The following is an 18,503-nucleotide window of genomic DNA, read 5'->3' as shown; positions in this document are numbered from 1 at the left end:
GGGGTGCTGTTAATCAGGTCTTTCATGGTGTATCCTGTATGCTAGGTTCATCTCAGTTGGCAGTTGAGCAAAGAAAGTTTTTCAGGGTGTTTACAGAAACCTTTCAAGAGGGCATGGTCTATCATACCATATTGGTCTAGAAGCAATCCACAGGGTCTCATCCTCTGTGAAAACAGAAGAAGACCCTCTTTTCCAAAGCATCATATCCTTAGACCCAAATTCTGAAGTCAAGATACCTTTATAATACATGTGCTGGATTAACTTAGCAGCCCATATAATGAAAAGTCTCTGTACTTAGCTCATTCACAGACAAAAAATTCAAAGAAAATACAATAATACACAAAATCAAGACTCTCTGTGAATTTTCCATTTTTATGTGGCTTATTTTTTTAATCTATGATTATCTGTACTCTGTCTCTTTAAAGACTTTACCCTTTTTTAAAACATTAATTTTATTTTATGACTTTCTATACTCTTTTTCTTCTCTCTCCCAAGCCTACGTATGTTTATCTAATGCTATGACCCATTTAGAGGTCTTTTATGTCTGAACCTGTCCTATTGTATTGTCTTTAATTTTCTACTGTCTTGAAGAGCTTTTAAAATATTAAGCAGCTTGGTTGCAGCTGCTCTGGATGTTGGCTCCAATTTCAAAATGGTAGACGTACCGTTTCTGTTAGCCCTGGGGCCACCAGGCAGGAGCTGCACTCAGTACTTTAACTCTGAGACTGAACGTGTGGCACATAAGCTCTTTATATCTGAGTTACAGCCAAATCTGTCACACAGAGCACTGTGCAGCCTGGAAACATCTCTCTGTATGGTGGCAGGAATCTGCCATGCTCTCCTGCCTACCCAAGCCTGATCCTGCCATCTGCCCAGGCAGGAAGAGCTGAGCCACAGGCATGATCTCAGATACTTTCCTCCTGATCCCGAGTGGGTACACAAACACCCAGGCCCACCAATGCTCCATAGCCGGAGTTTGCACTGGAGGCAGGGCCCAGGAAGCTTTGTTTTAAAATGGCGTGGCTTTTTTTTTTTGGTTTGGTGCTATTGCTGAGTCAGGAAAATCTCTCTGTGGCACACCACCAGCAAACAGTAAAAAGCTGTGTTAAACTCTGTATTTGTGTCTAGAAAGCCTTTTCAAGTCCTCTTAGGTTTTACATGGAGTTAGTTGGCCACATTGGACCACCATCTGTTACAAGGGGAGAGGGCCTGCTTTTCATCCTGACTGTCTGGCTAGCTAACACCTGAAATAATCACATGGAAACTGTATTCATTTAAACGCTGCCTGGACCATTAGTTCTAGCCTCTTATTGGCTAACTCTCACATCTTGATTCAACCCATTTCTAATAATCTGTATGTCACCATGAGGTCGTGGATTACCTGGAAAAATTCAGCATGTCTGACCTGGCAGCTCCATGGAGGCTATCTCTCTCTGCCCTTCTCCCACCTACTTAAGTACTGCCCTATCAAAAGGTGAAGGCAGTTTCTTTATTCAACCAATAAAAGCAACACATAGACAGAAGAACCTCCCACACCAGGGTACTACGGGCCTGTAGGCTGAAGATGGATACCCCAATGGTACAGAAGAACTTTGGGTGACTGTCCAGGCAGTAAGATGTCTCTGCCAATTCTAGAGTTTTGGAAGTTGCTTACAATGAACTTATTGTTAACTTAGGTAATATAGCATCCTTCTGGAGTCTTTGATGCAGTTGAAGAATATATAGATAGTTATAGTTTTCCTTGTGCATGCAGTGCCTGCAGAGGCCAGATGATAGCATAACATCCCCTAGAGCTGGAGTGACAGATAGTTGTGAACTGCCATGTGGATGCTGGAAATAGAACCCAGGCCTTCTGCATGGACAGCCAGTGCTCATTTTTCAAATGAAGAAGCAGAGCCCCAAAGGAGATTATGTAAATTGTTAAAGGTTATAAGTGACAGAACCAATCCTGTTTTGAAATTGCAAAAACTTCATCCTAATTCTCTTTCTTAATCTTCCCACTTGTTCATGTACTGAGTACTTCATTTTAATTAAAAAAATAAGAGCATTTTGTTCTAGGCCTTATATTAACTTCACCATCTTCCTAGCAAAAAAAGCAATTAAGAAAAAATCTTGAATCTTTTACCAGCTTGATTGCATAGTGTCCTTTTCATGTCACCACAGTAGCAGGAATATGGCATATCAGCAGGAATTGTGTTCAGTTGTAAACAACAGAGATTTAAAAGGGAGGTGAAAACCCCAAGAGATAGCTCAGTGATTTAAGGTACCTCCCTACAAGCCTGAAAACCTTGAGGGAGCCACAATGCCTGGCTCCCTCTAAACATTGTTACACTTACTTAGCGGGTGGAGGAGTGGAGGGAGGGGGTCATGTGCCACAGCATGAGTGTGGAGGTCAGAAGACAACTTGCCAGTGTCTGTTTTGTCCTTCAGTGTGGTTCCCTTGGATCAAACTCAGGTCTTATAATAAATATTATTTATTTTAATACCTTTAAATATTATTTTTATTTAAAAACATTTTTATTTTATGCGTAAAGAAAAATTTTCAGTAGAAATCTATTATACATTATAAAGTGCTACATACGCCTGAGATATGGAGGACAAAGTGAAACTGCCTATTTCTTGGCTTCATATAACATAAGATTAAAAATACAACCCTTCAGTGTTCATCTTCTGCCATTTCACTATTTGAAGCCATATACTTTTTCTAACCAATATATTTGCAAAATGGTATAAGTAGCATCTAGTTTATATTAGTCCATAACTACAATTATTGTTATAAGATCAGCAAATATTCCCTTGACCACCTTGCAATAGAACCTCTTTCCTTTTTGAAGCCAACCTTCTCCAGTTTCTCAGATGTGTGTTTTTGCATGAGATTAATACCACTCCACACTAACTGTGGGTTCTGATGACTTATGCCAATTAATAATGTCCACTTCCCAAGCAATGGAGATTGTTCAGGGCTGGGCATATATCTCAGACCTAAAGCAGTTAGTACATGCTCTTCTCCTGCTAGAGGATTGGGGCAAAACACGTAACTGGAAAGGGAACATGAATGAATCTCAGGGCTCCTGGAAAGAGAGTTGGGACCAAGACTCAGTGTACTCAGGCTAGTATGGTGCTCTGAGCAATGCTGTCACTATAAGCACAGTCTACTGAGAGGGTGAACTTGGTACATGGGGAAGACCAAAAGAAGGTCAAAGAAATGGAGTCAGATCCTCAATCTCTGTATCAGATCTTACTTTGGGAATTTCAAAACAGATTTGTTTGAAGTTTGTTTTGCAAAGTCAGTTGGGTATGGGATATCCAGTCTTTTGGAACTACAGAAATTGCTGTACTTATATGTATAAGATCATGCATGTGCACATGTGTAAATGAGGGTCAAAGTCAAACATCAGGTGTCTTAAACATTTTTCCATCTTATTTTCTAAAACATCTTTAGTGTGTGTGTGTGTGTGTGTGGTGAGTGTGGTGTGTGTGGTGAGTGTGTGGTGTGTGTTATGAGTGTGTGTGCATGTGTGTGTGGTGAGTGTGTGTGGTATATGTGTGGTGAGTGTGTGTGGTATGTGTGTGATGAGTGTGGTGAGTGTGTGTGCATGTGTGGTGTGTGTGTGTTGAGTGTATGTGGTATGTGTGGTATGTGTGTGGTGAGTGTGTGGTGAGTGTGGTGTGTGTAGTGAATGTGTATGATGTGTGTGGTCTGTGTGTGGTGTGTGTGGTGAGTGTGTGTGGAGTGTGTGGTGTGTGTGGTGAGTGTGTATGGTGTGTGTGGTGTGTGTGAGGTGAGTGTGGTGTGTGTGTGTAGTGAGTGTGTATGGTGTGTGTGGTGTGTATGTGGTGAGTGTGGTGTGAGTGTAGTGAGTGTGAGTGTGTGTGGTGAGTGTGTAGACTTCCGTGTGCCATGGCGCATGTGTGGAGCAGAGGACAGCTGTGTGGAATTCTTCTCCTTCTACCTTTATATGGGCTCCAGGGGTCAAACTCAAGTTGTCAGGCCTATAAGCAACTGTCTGTAGCTGTTAAGCTCTCGCCAGCCCCTCTACCTTATCTTTTGAGAGTTTCTCTGTCTCCCAGCACTGAGAGTCCGGGAGCTACCACTTCACCAGGCTGTTTACATGGGTGCTAGGGATTCGAACTCAGCTCCTTATGCTTGTACGGCAGCAAATACTTTACCAGCTGAACCATCTCCTCATCCCCAAAATACAGTTTTTAAACACATGAACTGCTTCTCTAAAGGGAAACTTCTTCCTTAACTCTGATTGAGTGCATCTATTTAATGAAATCTACAGTTGAGCTCAATATAAATTTATGTCCAAATCGCCTTTTCCAGGAGAAAGGTAAAAATCAGCAATACAAATCCATAATCAACTTGCAATTGTATATATTCATTCAAATTTCTCTTTGAAAAGACAGAGCCAGTCAATTGCAAGTGTGGTTTTGTTTTTTTGTAAACATGTTCAGGAGAACTCTATTAAGAATGGATGTGCATCTGGGTTTTAGAATGAACATTGGACCCAGAGGCAGCTACTGGAAACTAATGATGAAGAGTAAAATAATATTCACAGACAGTTGTCATGGCAGCTGGCTCATTTTGCACAAAATAGAACCCATTGCATTTTAGCAGACTTTAACAGAAAAAACTGCTAGCCTGAAGACAGCCTTTAACAGGTTTTTTTTTTTTTTTGAAATCTATCCATTGATCTTGGTTTTATTATTATTGTACATAGCCTTCAGACTATGCTCTAATTGTATTTTTAAAATTCCAAATATTTTAAGTCGCTAATAGAAATACACATATGATTTGGGTTGGGAAACACCTGCACCACTCTTGAAATCTTTCCATCAGGCTGTGGAGAAGAGCTTAGCCACAGTTTCAAGTGTGTGCACAGTTGAACTCATGTGGCCACTTGAACGAGGCAGTGAATGCTGAGGAAGTAGAGGGACTGGCACATTTCCAGATGTTTCCCTTTAAATTATACACTATGGAAGTGGGGAGTAGCCAGTTTTTCTTGTGTCTACTTACATGGCCCCAGGGAGCGACCCTAGGCATTAGAGGTAGATCAAGACAAGTGAGAAGTGGGGGCGGTAAAGTATTTGGGCCTGATCTTTTTCTAGAATGGCTGTTTATATATAATCTCATCACACTGAATGTGACTGTAGATAATTTTGAAGATTATAGATAGCTAGTCTCGAGAGGAATATGATGCAGAGTACTTGACTATTAAGACAGGCTCTTGCCTATCAATCCCGCTGTCTCCTATCCCATCTGCCTTTTTCTCTTGGCATTTTTTTCTTTAAGAGAAAGGACACATGACCCTAATCATTCATTAACAAAATCAATTTATCATCCTAAATTAGGAAACCCATACAAATCATTATCTTCCATTAACATCTTAGAACAAATTAGTCCTTTGAATTAAAAAATGTTCTTTAAACTTCTTGAAATGGGCCATGTCTTAGGCTTAAAAAAAGACCTCCCGCACCATCCAACACTGATGCAAGACATCTTCCCCACATAAGCAGGGACGCAAAACAGTCCATCAGCAGCTGGAGAGCAGATTAAAGACATTGTCAACGTGATGTAGGAAAGAGCTGCCAGTGGGAAACATGGGGATCGTCAATCAGTAGGGCTTGGATTTTCCCTCGTATAACTGAAACTCCCATTTAACCGCGAAATTGCAAATGAGGGGCTTTTATTTTTCATCGTATAACAAGGAATCTGATAGTAGGAGATGCAGCTACTTTCCTTCTTTGAACCAAACCACATAGTTTGCTTCTTAATACTTGTCCACACATGATCACAACGGCCCATCCACTGGCAGCATGACATGCGCATTCAGGACAGAATGAGAATGGCCACTTTTAGGAGGATAATGTTTTAGCTCACAGCAGTTCTCAAATGCAGCAAGCTCAGTGTGCAGAGCTAATGCAAAAGAGGCACATGCCAACAGTCTACTTCCTTCTAAAGAAAAGGTTTTGGACGCCCACAGACCTGCCATTGGCCAGAATTATGTCACCTCATCTCTCCCAGCTGTGAGGGACATGGGAAATCAAACTGTTTTAGTGAAACATTGCAAGATCAAAATTAAGCTGTGTAATGTGGAAGTTAAACACATCTTAGGGAGTTTAAACATGGCCTGGTTTTTAAACCCTGCTCATTTATTTACTCGCTGTGTGGCTGAGTTGAGTTGCCCCCTGTAAACCAGACTTAAATGGTTGTTTTTTTTCTAGGGCTGTTGCGAGGATTAAAGGAGTTAATTCATTCTCTGACCTCTGTCCCTCCCCTTCTTTCTCTCTCTCTCCATAATGTTGATCTCCAGTGGGGTTTTTCAAGCGTGCCAGTGATGTCATCAAGGCCAGGTAACTGTCTCCAGTGAGGAGATCTTCTGTGTTTTGGAGGATATTAAACAGCACCCTTGCCCTTTATCCACTGGGTGTCAACAGCATTCTTCTCCCATGACAAACAGGAGGATCCCGAGCATTGTCAGAGGCCTTATAAGACATTCCCTCCCCCAGGGTGCTTTGAATCGTCACAATCAACAGCTGAGGATGGGTGCTGTAGGCATTTAGTGAATAGAGCCTGGGGAGGACATAAAGCACATTAATGCTTATTACATAGTCCAGTGCCCAGCACTAAAGAAAGAAGTGGATGAGACCAAAGGCAGGGGCAGGGGTTCCTTGGAATTCTCTTTAGATTGCTTTCAGTTTTTTTTTTTTCTCTTCAGATTTGGGAAGGAGGTGGGGCAGGGGGTTAGTCCATGATCATCATGGTGGGGACCAGACAGGCATGGCACTAGAGCCGTAGCTGAGAGCTTTGCATCCTGATCCACAGGTAGCAAGTAGAAAGAGACACTAGGCCTGGTGTGGACTTTTGAAACCTCAAAGCCCACACACCTCCTCCATCAAGGCCACACCTCCTAATCCTTCTCAAACAGCTCCACTAACTGGAGCCCAAGCATTCACACAGACGAGCCTATGGGGGCCTTCCTCATTCATGCCACCATAGGGCGATAGAGAATGAATACCAGGAGTAGCCGCCATGCTGTGCTACAGGGCTTACTTGAGCTATGTAGGAACGAGGTCAGTAGAAAACCACTGGGCCTGGGTTTCTGTTTTCCTTGGGCCAGAGGCAGTGGATCAAGTTGAACTGAAGAGATTCTACTTTTGTCAAAAGTTTAAGGAAGCAGCCCAGTGGGGTGGTATGCACCTGGAATCTCAACATCTGGGAGGCAGAGGCAGGTGTATCAATATAAGTTCAAGGCCAGCTGGTCTTCGTGCCAAGTTCCAGCCCAGCCATAGCTTCACAGTGAGGCCCTGTCTCAGAAACTAAAAACAGTCAGGTCTGGTGGTGCAGGACTTTAATCCCAGCACTCAGGAGGCAGAGTCAGGTGGTCTCTGAGTTCAAGGCCAGCCTGGTCTACACAGCAAATTTCAGGCCAGCCAAGTCTACATAGAGAGACCCAGTCTCAAAACACTAATAAAGTGAACACACACACACACATATGTGTATATATATATATATATATATATATATATATATAGACACTCATACATGTACATTCATGTATATCTGGAAGTAATGAAGCAGGCAAGAAGTGATAAAAATGGTTAGAGAATCTGAGTTGAATGAGAAGACGGATATAAGGGACTGTGGAAAAATAAGACTCAAAAGCAACAAGACTATATAACAGCAGGTAGTTTCAAAGTGTTTTGAACATGGTGAACTAGAAGAGGCAAGGTAAGCTCTGCCATGCTCTAGCAGTGATTTGCTTTCCCAACAAAATTCCCAGTTTTCACTAAGGACGGAGTGGGACAGTCTGCAAAGGCAATCTGATAAACTAGGCATCCTAACTGGGGCTAGAGTTTCTTAAATGAAATTGTTTTCCATCAATAAAGCCAAACACTAGGGAAGCAACACAAACCGTCTGAGAAATCAGGGGACTCCAAACCTCTGAGGTGACTTCTTGCCTTCATTATTAATTTATTTACGTAGTGTTCCTATAGCTGTTCAGATACTTGTAAGTACACATGGTGGGGTGGGGAAGGTGTCAGGCCTCATATATTTAACCCAGAAAACAGAAACTCCAGGCAAAACAATCACCCCTGGAGACCTCACCAAAGTCATCAGCAATTGTTTCTAGCGTGTTCATGGTTCCTATTTTTGAGAATCTTGTTTGAAAATTGCAAAAGATTAAGATACATATATCCACTTCCCTACTTTCACACGGAGAAAATATACAAGAGGTCAAAGCACCCTTAGGAGAACATGTAGCCTTTATGGACTTTAGCATCAGCAGTGTGAGTACCAACCAAGCCCTACCCCTCATCAGCTGCAAGGTCATGGACAAGGCACTTCAACTCCTCAGCTTCAGTTCCTTCAACGTAAAAAAACGGAGCTAGCAATGGCTGTCTCGCAGGGCTATTACCCAAGAATCCTTTGTAAGCCGCCCTGTACTTGACTAATAATAGTCGCGATGAGTGTGCTTTGAGAGGGACAGGGAGTATCCCCTTCTGGCTAGAATGGAGAAAAGGAAGAGAAAACATTTTCTTCCAAGCAGCAGGAATCTGTTACGGGCATTAGTGGAGCTCCAGGCTCATTTGTCTGCCAAGAGCAAGTGCGGGGATGTGGCTGAAACTTGTACCTGGCAAATGACCCTTGTAGCCAAGGGCAGAGTCGGAAATCTGGGGCACAGCAAATCGTTCCCTAGAGACACAGCCTGAAACACAACTGGTAGGTATAATTTTAGGGCCAATTCTTGAGCAGTTGTTTTGGATTCATAGCGAGTTTGGAAATAAGTGGGTTCTAGCCACTGGCGAGCAGGAAGCACAGTTTTTGTGACTTCATCCTATACCTGGTGGTTGGCCACTCAGGACTCTTTCATAGCACACAACTAGGCATCGAATACTCAGAAGGCCTCACAAAAATGTATCAAAGAAAAGGCAGGCTGGAGCAGAGGGCATAGCTCAGTTGGTAGTGTGCTTGCCTAGTATCCATAAAGCCCTGGGCTCACTCTCCACCTCTTAAAACTGGCCATGGTGGCGTGGGCCTGTAATCATGGACCGCAGGCGGTAGAGGCAGGCAGATCTGAAGTCAATCCTTAGCTACGGAGCCAGTTTGAGGACAATCTGGACTACATGACCTCCGGCCTTTAAAACACAACCAACTCAGATCATTTCACCAAATGTAAGCTTGCCTTTAACTGGGTCCGTGGAGAAAAAAAAGATCACAACTGTCTTCATTTTTTTTTCTGTCTGGAAAAGGAAGCTAATATTTAGATACAGCGTGAGAATAGAGGTGTCTAGTCCAGCCCTTGTACTTCCTAAAGGAGAAGAGGATTAACACGCTGAAATGACCAGCTTGGGTGCACAGCTGGTGATGAGCAACAACGGCACTAAGATTCCACCTACCTCCACGTTTGTGTTCATCCCACCCTCATCCCCACCTTACCCCGTTGCTTCCCTCAGTGTTAGTAGCAAAATAGGGGTTGGTGGGAGGGTCTTATTTATAATCAGTATGATATTTCCATTATCCTGCCAGCAGCAGAGGAACATGCCAGGAGAAACAACAACTGCCATGCCCAGGTCGTGTCCACCATGATGGCTAAAGACACTCCCAAATGGTTTTTAGTAGGTTTTAAAGCTTGAGGGTGCTCAGCAATTCTAGAATGATGACAAAAGCCCTATTCAGAAGCCCTAGAGAAGGCAAAAGGACACAATGCAAAGCAAGCAAGCAACCTGAGAGCCTTGGTGATGGAGAGTCCCAAAATCTTACATTCCTTGAAGCAGGGTCGGCGCGCTGGATATAAGGCACTGTGGCCACCATTTAACTCATTCCTAACCCCACAAACACTAGACGATCCTTTTCATTTTGCACCAAACCTCTCAAGTTATGTGGCTGGTGCTGTTCTGTGACAACCACGAAGAGTTGGCCTGCATACCACAACCACTACTTCTAGCCCTAGACAAATGGGACTGAAGGAAAAGCCCTGAGAATCTTATCCCCTTGGTGACTTCAGAAAGGGGAACATGCGGGGAGAGGTAAGAGGGCTGCAGCTTTGGTTCCTTTTCAATCCTGGCAAGTCAGATGCCCTCATAAACATGACCCCAAGCACACTCTGCAGCGCCTGATTCTTCATCTCGGGCAGTCCCGTTCTAATCCTCCTTGCTAAAGGATCTAGATGCTGCCGCGAGCGGCGCCGTTTCCCAAGACTTCCTTCGGGCAGCGCTAGTCAATCCGGCCGCTTTAAGTGGGAAAGGAAGACAGCTGAGGGGAGGTACCAGAGGCAGCGGTAACCCCATCCTTCAGACAGCCTCACCACTGCTGAGGAAATGTTTGGGGTCAGGAAGTTAGGGGGAGCCGGGTTTCAGGTGGCTGCAACTCTGGGGCCACGAGGTGGGCTATCTGCTAGCTTCTCCTCCTGAGCCAAAGGGTCAAAATCCGGCTTTGAACTCCGCGCCTCCGAGAAGGGGCGGAGCCACGGCGGAGGGAAGGGTTTCCTGTGGTGCCTCTGTGGCTGGCTGCACCCTCTGAAAAGGCTTCTAATCGGCAGCAGGGGTATGAGGGTTCCATAGTGTAGCGGTTATCACGTCTGCTTTACACGCAGAAGGTCCTGGGTTCGAGCCCCAGTGGAACCACAGCTCTGCCTTTTTCTCTCAACGCTATTGTCAGCATAACACCAAAAGCCTGAAACAATATTTTTTCTTTCTTCTACCTGTATTTCTCCTGACACTTTTCGAAGCGAAACGACAGACACCTCCTTCCTCTCAACCAAGGTCGCAGAAATAACCCAAAGTAGAAGCAGGGCGGGTTGGAGCCTTAGCTGTTGTTTACTCCACCTCCGAGGGGCTCTGGGGTGCAGTAACCCTTCCTCCCGAGCCAGAACAAGTTGACCTCCAAAACTTCCCACGGAAATACATCAGCGTAGAACGCTTGGACTGCAACTAAGTTTTTAAAAGTTGATGATGATTAAAGATTTAGGACTCAACTTTTTGATAGCTTGTTCAACTCTAAAATACGGAGCAAGAAGAAAAGCATGCTCCCTTCCCATGTAGCTGGAGGGTTAGTGGAACGAATTTTCCTCTCTTTAAATAAGAATTCACATCCAGTTTAGAGTAAGTGTCCTGCTTTCAAATTTATTAATTAAGTGTGGTCTTTGCCAGTTTCATACATGTATATATAATGCATCCTGACCAGTCTCGCTCCCCACCCATGTGTTGATGGGTGCCTAAATGTTTCTTCAATTCGCTTTTGCTCCTATTATTAGGGTTCTGTTGCCGAAAGAAGAACTTTCTAGGGGTGAAGGGATGTTTTTATCTTTGGCAAAAGTATGAGAGAAAGGTTTCTGGGGTCCTGGGGGTCAAGGGTCAGATGATGGTAGGCGAGAACTAAATGAAGAAGAGACACTTTAGGGTTGGGTTTTTTTTTTTTCTTGCCTTCTCCCACCCCCAGTTTCCATTATGCAGTATATGAATTTACATCTTTTTCTAACTCAAAAATATGAAATGATTTTCTGGTTAACAGTAAATTTACTCTTTTTAAACCTCATCCAGTAAAATGCAGTGAGGAACTGATTGCTGTGCACACATTTCCAGAATTTTCTCTTGCAAAACTGAAACTGTACTACATCCATTCACCTTGTTCCTCCCATCAACTCGATTTTTAATGGCCATGTAACAATGGTGGCTAAGTACACCAGACATTGACCTAAGTACTTCATTTTGTTTAGTTATGCTCAGAATCAACTGTGAGCCTCCTGCCCCCATAGTCAAAGCGAGGCTTGCCATCCTAAGCCAAGCTCCATCTTCCCTTACTATGTGCTTTGTGACCTCATCCCATCTCAACCTCAGCAGAATTCTGGGAAGTAGCTATTATTGCCATCATTTTACAGGCAGCGAATTTGCCTTCAAGTCACTCAGTTACAATTGGATGCTATGGAGTTTCCTCCCAGCTCAACTTGGGAATCTTTGCACTTAGCCAGCTTCCGAACCTTGGACATTGTCCCCATGCTATCATTATCATAAGTAACTCAACACCGCACATCCTTATGTATACCTGAGCTGCCACCACCAAAGATAGTGTTTTCCTGAGTGAGCAGATGGCAGCCTAGTGCCAGTTTCTTCTGGGAGAGAACACTAGGACACAAACAGAGGCCAGGTCACTCCCTAGAAAACGATACTGGGGAAAGAATTAGGGACCGAGGTCCGATTCTTGTTTCCATTTCCTTCCCTTGCTCGCTTTACTTTAAAAGGGACAAACCCCGGTCCCTTCTTTGCTAAACCAACCTATGGTTCAACAATATCTTCTGAGGCTTCCTGCGAAGGCAGGGAACTGTGTGGGTTAACTAGAGGTGGGCTGAGTGGAAGACCTAAAACCGAACTGGAATAAGATGCTTAGCGAGGCCAGTGGCTCAAGTTAATCGCCTGCTCCTAGGCCAGCTCCCCACTTCAGGTAGGCAGAGCTGTGGCCAAGGACAAGGGGAAAATGCCACACAAGATCAAAGGCTTCTTCTTATTACTTCTCTTTGGCTATGAAGGTATGTGTCACTCTGCTATTGACATTTATTTAATATTTAATAATGTTATTTAATTAAGAAAATAGATGAAAAATCTAAATACAACCTGCATAATAGAAATTATTGGATAGCACTGTGTGAATTAGTTAACAGCTTATTAATTTTAAAAGTCATTTTTGTGTGGCAATTTTGTCGCTATCTTACTACTAACATGCTGGTTCCGTGAGGAGCTTTCTAAAGTTCAAGTGGTGTTTATAATCCAACGGAAAGAAAGGCCTCCACATTTCTATAAAACTAGTGTAAATTGCAGCAATTAATGCGAGATCATGTGTTCTTGGAAAGTTTAAGAGGCGAAGTTCGAGCGATTGTTGAATTTCATATTCTAAACCCGACTATTACTGAGGGCTAAGGATGAAGCTATTAATAGCTGGGACACAAGTGTAAACGAGGACTGTCCTAGGCAAATCAGGACAAAGGGTCACCCTAGTTTAAATATGGATTAGCATAAGGCAAAGTACCACTGGAGTCTAATAAAATAATCCAAAGAGAGCCAAGAAAGCCTAAACACTCATATACTCTGGCACTTTTCAATTTCTAAATGTGGCCCTAACGGGCATAATATACTTAAATAAGGATAGATTAAAGCCAAATCTCTAAAATGCCCATCAAATAAATTTTAAGTTCTCTCTCAGTCTTAGAAATCATACTCGTTAATGATGCTCTCGACTCTCATCAAGTCAGAATTCCTTCTAAAGTTCACAATTTCAAACACTAAAATTTGGCTGAAGGGCTGGAGATATATGTAGTTCAGCGGTACAGCCCTGCCCAGTCTTCCTGAGGCCCTGGGTTCAATCCCCAGAAGTACTATAAAGCAAACAAATAAAAGCCCCATTTTATTCTTTATCTGGGGTAGCTACACATACCTGCAATCCTAATACTGGGCAAACTAAAGCAGGAAGGTCATGAGTTCAATGCCGACCTCAGCTATTTAACTTTGAGGTCAACCTGGGTAACCTAAGACGCTGTCTCAAAACAGGAAGGAAGTCTAGGCTATATAGGAAGGTCTTGTCAGGGAGAGAGGAAAAAAAAAAGTAAGCAAGGAAGGAAGAAAGGAGGGAGGGAGGGAGAAAGGAGGTTGAATTACTCTTGTGAGCATTGTGTGTTTATGAGTGTTAGAGGGAATGATCTGTCAATCAGACAACATGAATACACATAAGGGTCAGAATTCCTGACTTATTCTCTTCTGTTTTCTCCAAATATAAATATATATAATATATGTAAATATATTATAACTATAAGATATAATTATAACTATAATACACAATATAACACAACATGTATAATTATACGGGTTTGGCTATAATTATATAACCATTATATATAATATATAATACCCATTTTCATGATCTATCTGTCTTGTGACTTTCATTATATAGTTGTATTTCTAGTGTTTAGAAAGACTCATAAAAATAAAATCTCAAGGTCATACTGCAAATCCTAAGATATGGGTTTTTTTCTCTTAGTTTTCTTTTGAAATTCTTTGTGTTGTCATTATTTTGAGGCAAGATACCATACTGAAGCCCAGGCTAGTCTTCAGCTCACTATGTAGTCCAGGCTGAGTGTGACTTCATAGTAATCAGCCTGCCTCCACCTCCTGAGTGCTAGAATTACAGGCATGAGCCACCACACCCAATTTCTAAGATAGGTTTTTAAGGAGAGTTCATGCAACCGGTTGCCAGAATTCCATCCTTGCCCTTTGCAATTAAGAGTCAGAAATTTCTGCCTTTTATTTGTTTAGTTATTTATTTGGTTATTCACTCATTTCTTTGCTCAGGCCTGGAGATGGAACCCAAGGCCCGGTGCATGCTGAACAATGGCTCTATCCTTGAGATATAGGACCCACTCCTCCCACAGATTTTCCCCGGCTTTCTGATAGCTTTTGTTGCTTCTCTTTTGTTCCTCGTCCTTTCGTCACACACAAGAAGCTGTAAGCGAAGTCTTTGATGCAGACACCCCTGGCTCTCAGACAGAAAATTCACGGAGATCACACTTCGTTTCGCTTTCATATGGTCGCCGTTGAGATTCATTTGGTCACTGCTCTGTTCTTTCGAGAGCCCTTTGTCTGGGCTTGGAGAGAGAGCTTAGTCTGTAAAGTGTTTACAGCTCACACACCAAGGGTTTGATCCCCTGAACCCTTGTTGAAAAAAAAAAAAAAAACAGGCATGGGAGCTGGAGAGGTGGCTTAGCAGTTGAGAACACTTGTTGAAAGAGTACCTAGGTTTGGTTCTCAGTGTGCTCTACCTCCAGTTTCGGGGGCTCAGACAGTTTTTTCTAACCTCCTTGGGCACCAGGCACGGTGCATATGCATGCAAGTAAAACACTGCCCCATGGGTAGAAGTCCTTTAAATGTTTACGTGTGTGTGTGTGTGTGTGTGTGTGTGTGTTCCAGTGATCTGATCGTCCTAGCTCCAACTATCCCAACAGCACTGGTGTTGCAAGCCCAGCTTTTTTACTTAGGTATAAGAATCCAAACTGCAGGCTTCATGGCTGCACAGCAAATGCTCTTAACCACCTAAGCCATTTCTTTAGCTCCTCAATGCATCTTTAGATTAGACCCACCCTCCCATGATCAGCAACAAAAGACAAACCGTTGACAGCAGAAGAGGATAGGACTTTTTCCTGTCCTACGATCACTAATCCTTGTGCGTGGCTGAGGAGCTCCAGATATATCTACAAAGACCATAGAAACCATCTGTCCAAGTCGAAGGATCAAGAAGAAGTATACATTTTCTTACCCACCTAACCCAGGCCCTCCACCCATCACCCTTCTTTAGAAGGACACAAGTCAGTCGAAAATGGACAGTGTGACCTGGTGATCTTTTGTGTATGCTGCCCAGAGTCAATGTGGTTATTGTGGGAAACAGGGCAAATACAGGACACCACGGCTGCATTTAATCAGTTTATAGTCCAGATGGAGACATAAGCCCACGCACATGGGGAAGACACATTTTGTTGGGCAGTGGGAACCCAAGCACAGGGGTTATTTGGCTCATTTATTCTTTGTCATTTCCATTCTTTGGTGACAGCAGCAACAGAGCAGGGGATGGGCTTTGTTTCTGCACTGGAAACACACATGTGATCACACTTAGACAACCACCGACGTCATAGAACTACGTTGGGCTCCCATTTATCTTCCACTGTGCATCGTGGATCCTACGCTATTCCTGATAATTAAAACATCCATCTGAATAAAGTGTGTGAGTCCATTCTTCGGTTGTATTTATCGTATAAAGGCAGAGGGAGCTGTTTTGCCCCCATCTTACAGGTGTAACAGCCATCAGGCATTTGCAGGTTTTTGTAAAGAGCAACCTTTTTACAGAATTATTTTGGCTGTGTGTATGGGGAGCAGTATGTGCATATGCGCACAGATGCCTGTAGAGGCCGGAGGCATCGGCTCACCCAGAGCTGGAGTTACAGGCAGTTATGAGCCACCAGACCCAGGTGCTGAGAAGAGAGCTTTAGTTCCTGCAAAAGCAGCCTCTGAACCTCTGAGTCATCTCTCCAGCCAGAAGCAACTTTTTTTTTGAGACGTGGTTTATGTGCCGTTTAATCCATCGACTTAAAGGGTTTACAATTCAATGGTTTTAACATAACTTACAGGTTTGTGGCACGTAAGATCTAATATTAGAACCTTTTCATCACTACAGATATTAAATACTCACTCCCCATTCTCCCCATCCCCCCAACCCCAGGCCCTGGCATCCACAAATTCCCTTTGTGTCTGTAGATTTGCTTCTTCTAGACTTTCCACTGAAATGGTGTTACACGACATGTGGTCTTTTGTCTTTTGCTTGCCGTGTGTCTGTGGGGTTCATCTGTGTTGAAGCATGAAAGGATAACAGATTTACCCATGAATATGCCTGTCGCCTAAAATAGCAACACTTTCACACCAGAAGCAATTTCCTTCTTTCTTCTTCCCGAGAGGGACATTATTGCAGCCTGCTGGTTTTCTCTGGTGTCTTGATTCGTGTTTCTAAAGTAGATTAAGGGACTGGTTGCTTTTTTTTAATCATTCATAGTTTTACGCCTTTCTCGGCTGCTTTGTGTGTTTCTATAGGAGTGAATACTGTATTTGATGATAATCAAAAAGACCAAAATGACCTCGATGTCTCTAATGTACACCTTTCCTCGTGGGCTTGCAAGGTCCAGAGGTGTGCAGAGAAATAAGCATGCCTTGATTTAGTTCTTATTATCCTTTTTGTTCGCCCTGTGGTAACAAGGGTTTCTCCTTTGGATAAAAAGGGCACACAAGCTCATATTGCACAAATCTCGGATGAACAAGTGGCAGGCATCACCTTTAAATGTGTGCTGGGGGCACGAGAACAACCTGAGTAGGCAGAAAAAGATGCAGCTACATGATCGAAATCATTGATGAGGTTTCTTGTAAAGGTTGCCTCCCCGCCCCCTTTCTCTCTTCCCAAACAATGTCAGATTCTGGTGTACGTTGTAGACAAAAAGAGAAAGGCTTATGCTTGTATTCCCCAGTTGTTTGGGTGATCAAATCATGGGGGGGGGGGGAACTGCAACAGCTACTTTCGTTCCTTGCTCCCTTGGTGACAGCGTTTTCTGCAAAATGCCTGCTGTTCCTTCTTTCTCTGCTCATTTTCATAGGAATCTGGCACCTTAAAATCCCAGGCTGCCTGCAGACAAATGCTTGCTAGGGAGGGGAGCCAGTGGGTGGGGGAACCTGCAAGAAATCAGCTCCAAATTTAATGAAGCATAGGAATATGCTCTGACACCACGGCTGCCTAGTAGTCAGGTCCCATCCCGAACCCTTCAGGAACAGGGAAGGATGTGGAAGTCCCTGGAGGTGATTTGCAGAACCTCTTGTGAACTGTTGGCTGGCTCACTTGAAGTTTAGTACCTGTTTTTCAGTGACAGATTTGGGCTTCTATCCCTCCTCTTGTATCTCACCACAAAAGTCTCGGCAAACTGATGTTTCTGTAAGCTGTCTCTTAGCTATCCCAGCTTCATTTGAGGGTGGGAGGTAAAGAACAAATGCCTTGTGATTAACAATCCCAAAGTCAGACAGACACTAATTGCTCATTCTCCAGGTCTAAGGATATATATATATATAGCTCAGAGGTCTGATTGCAGGCTGGTTTTGAACTCACTGTGAAGCGGGAATGGCCCTGAGCTTCTTCATCCTGCTTCCATCTCTCAAGCGCCAGGATTACAGGAGTGAATGCCACCATGACTTGTTTGTGTGGCGCTGGAAGTCAAAGCCTAGGGGTAGCTAGCTTTCTGGGACCTCATATTAACACACCCATCCCGTTGATGAGGTCAGACAGTTTAACCACAGCCCCAGAGTGATTTAATCACCTCCCCCCAAAAGCCTCCATCTCCTGATGCTATTGCATTGGTGAACCGATTTCAACATAGGAATTGAGCAGGGAGGGGAGAGGAAGGGGGAATCTAAACAATTAGAATACAGCCAGTAAGTACCAGGTGACTGTCTACAAAAATGGCCTTCCCAAACCCAGCATGGAGCCTCATTGTCTTTAATCTCAGCTCTCTCAGCAGGTCGATGTTGAATAATTAAGACGGCAAGGCCAGCCTTGGTTACAAAATAAGTGTGATGATACTAGCCTGGGCTACTGAGATCCTGCATCAAAAAAGAGCATCATAGAGAAACAAACAATGGCATTCCTACACCTACACTGCTACCACTGAGGGTCAGTTCTGCCTGTATCAGGTGACTAAAGGACTTGAAGACCTGGAAGAAGACATACCACTGGGCAGTACCCATGGTGTGTACTTTGATGCTGAGGAGGTAACGGAAGTAAAGGAAGCCTATGTCTTTTGTAAGAGTCAGGGTCAGCAATTTCACTGGCAGACAGCACACTGCTGGCTCTTCTAGGACCTTGATCCGCTGTATCAAGCTTCCTACACTCCAGTGCCAGGCTCACAGTGAGCGCACCAATGTGGCCACAG

General features: G+C 43.5%; 1 non-coding gene across 1 annotated transcript; it reads left to right on the top strand.

The window, feature by feature from the left end:
• Nucleotides 1-10,559: 10,559 nt before the first annotated feature.
• On the top strand, nt 10,560-10,632 carry Trnav-uac (transfer RNA valine (anticodon UAC)). Its single transcript has one exon. It is a non-coding gene; the product is annotated as a tRNA-Val (tRNA).
• Nucleotides 10,633-18,503: the final 7,871 nt, after the last annotated feature.

Source organism: Alexandromys fortis, unplaced genomic scaffold (genome assembly GCF_014885135.2).
Source record: "Alexandromys fortis isolate MF-2015 unplaced genomic scaffold, M_Fortis_MF-2015_v1.1 scaffold_147, whole genome shotgun sequence".
Lineage (NCBI taxonomy): Eukaryota > Metazoa > Chordata > Mammalia > Rodentia > Cricetidae > Alexandromys > Alexandromys fortis.
This window is presented reverse-complemented; position numbering and strand designations above follow the sequence as displayed.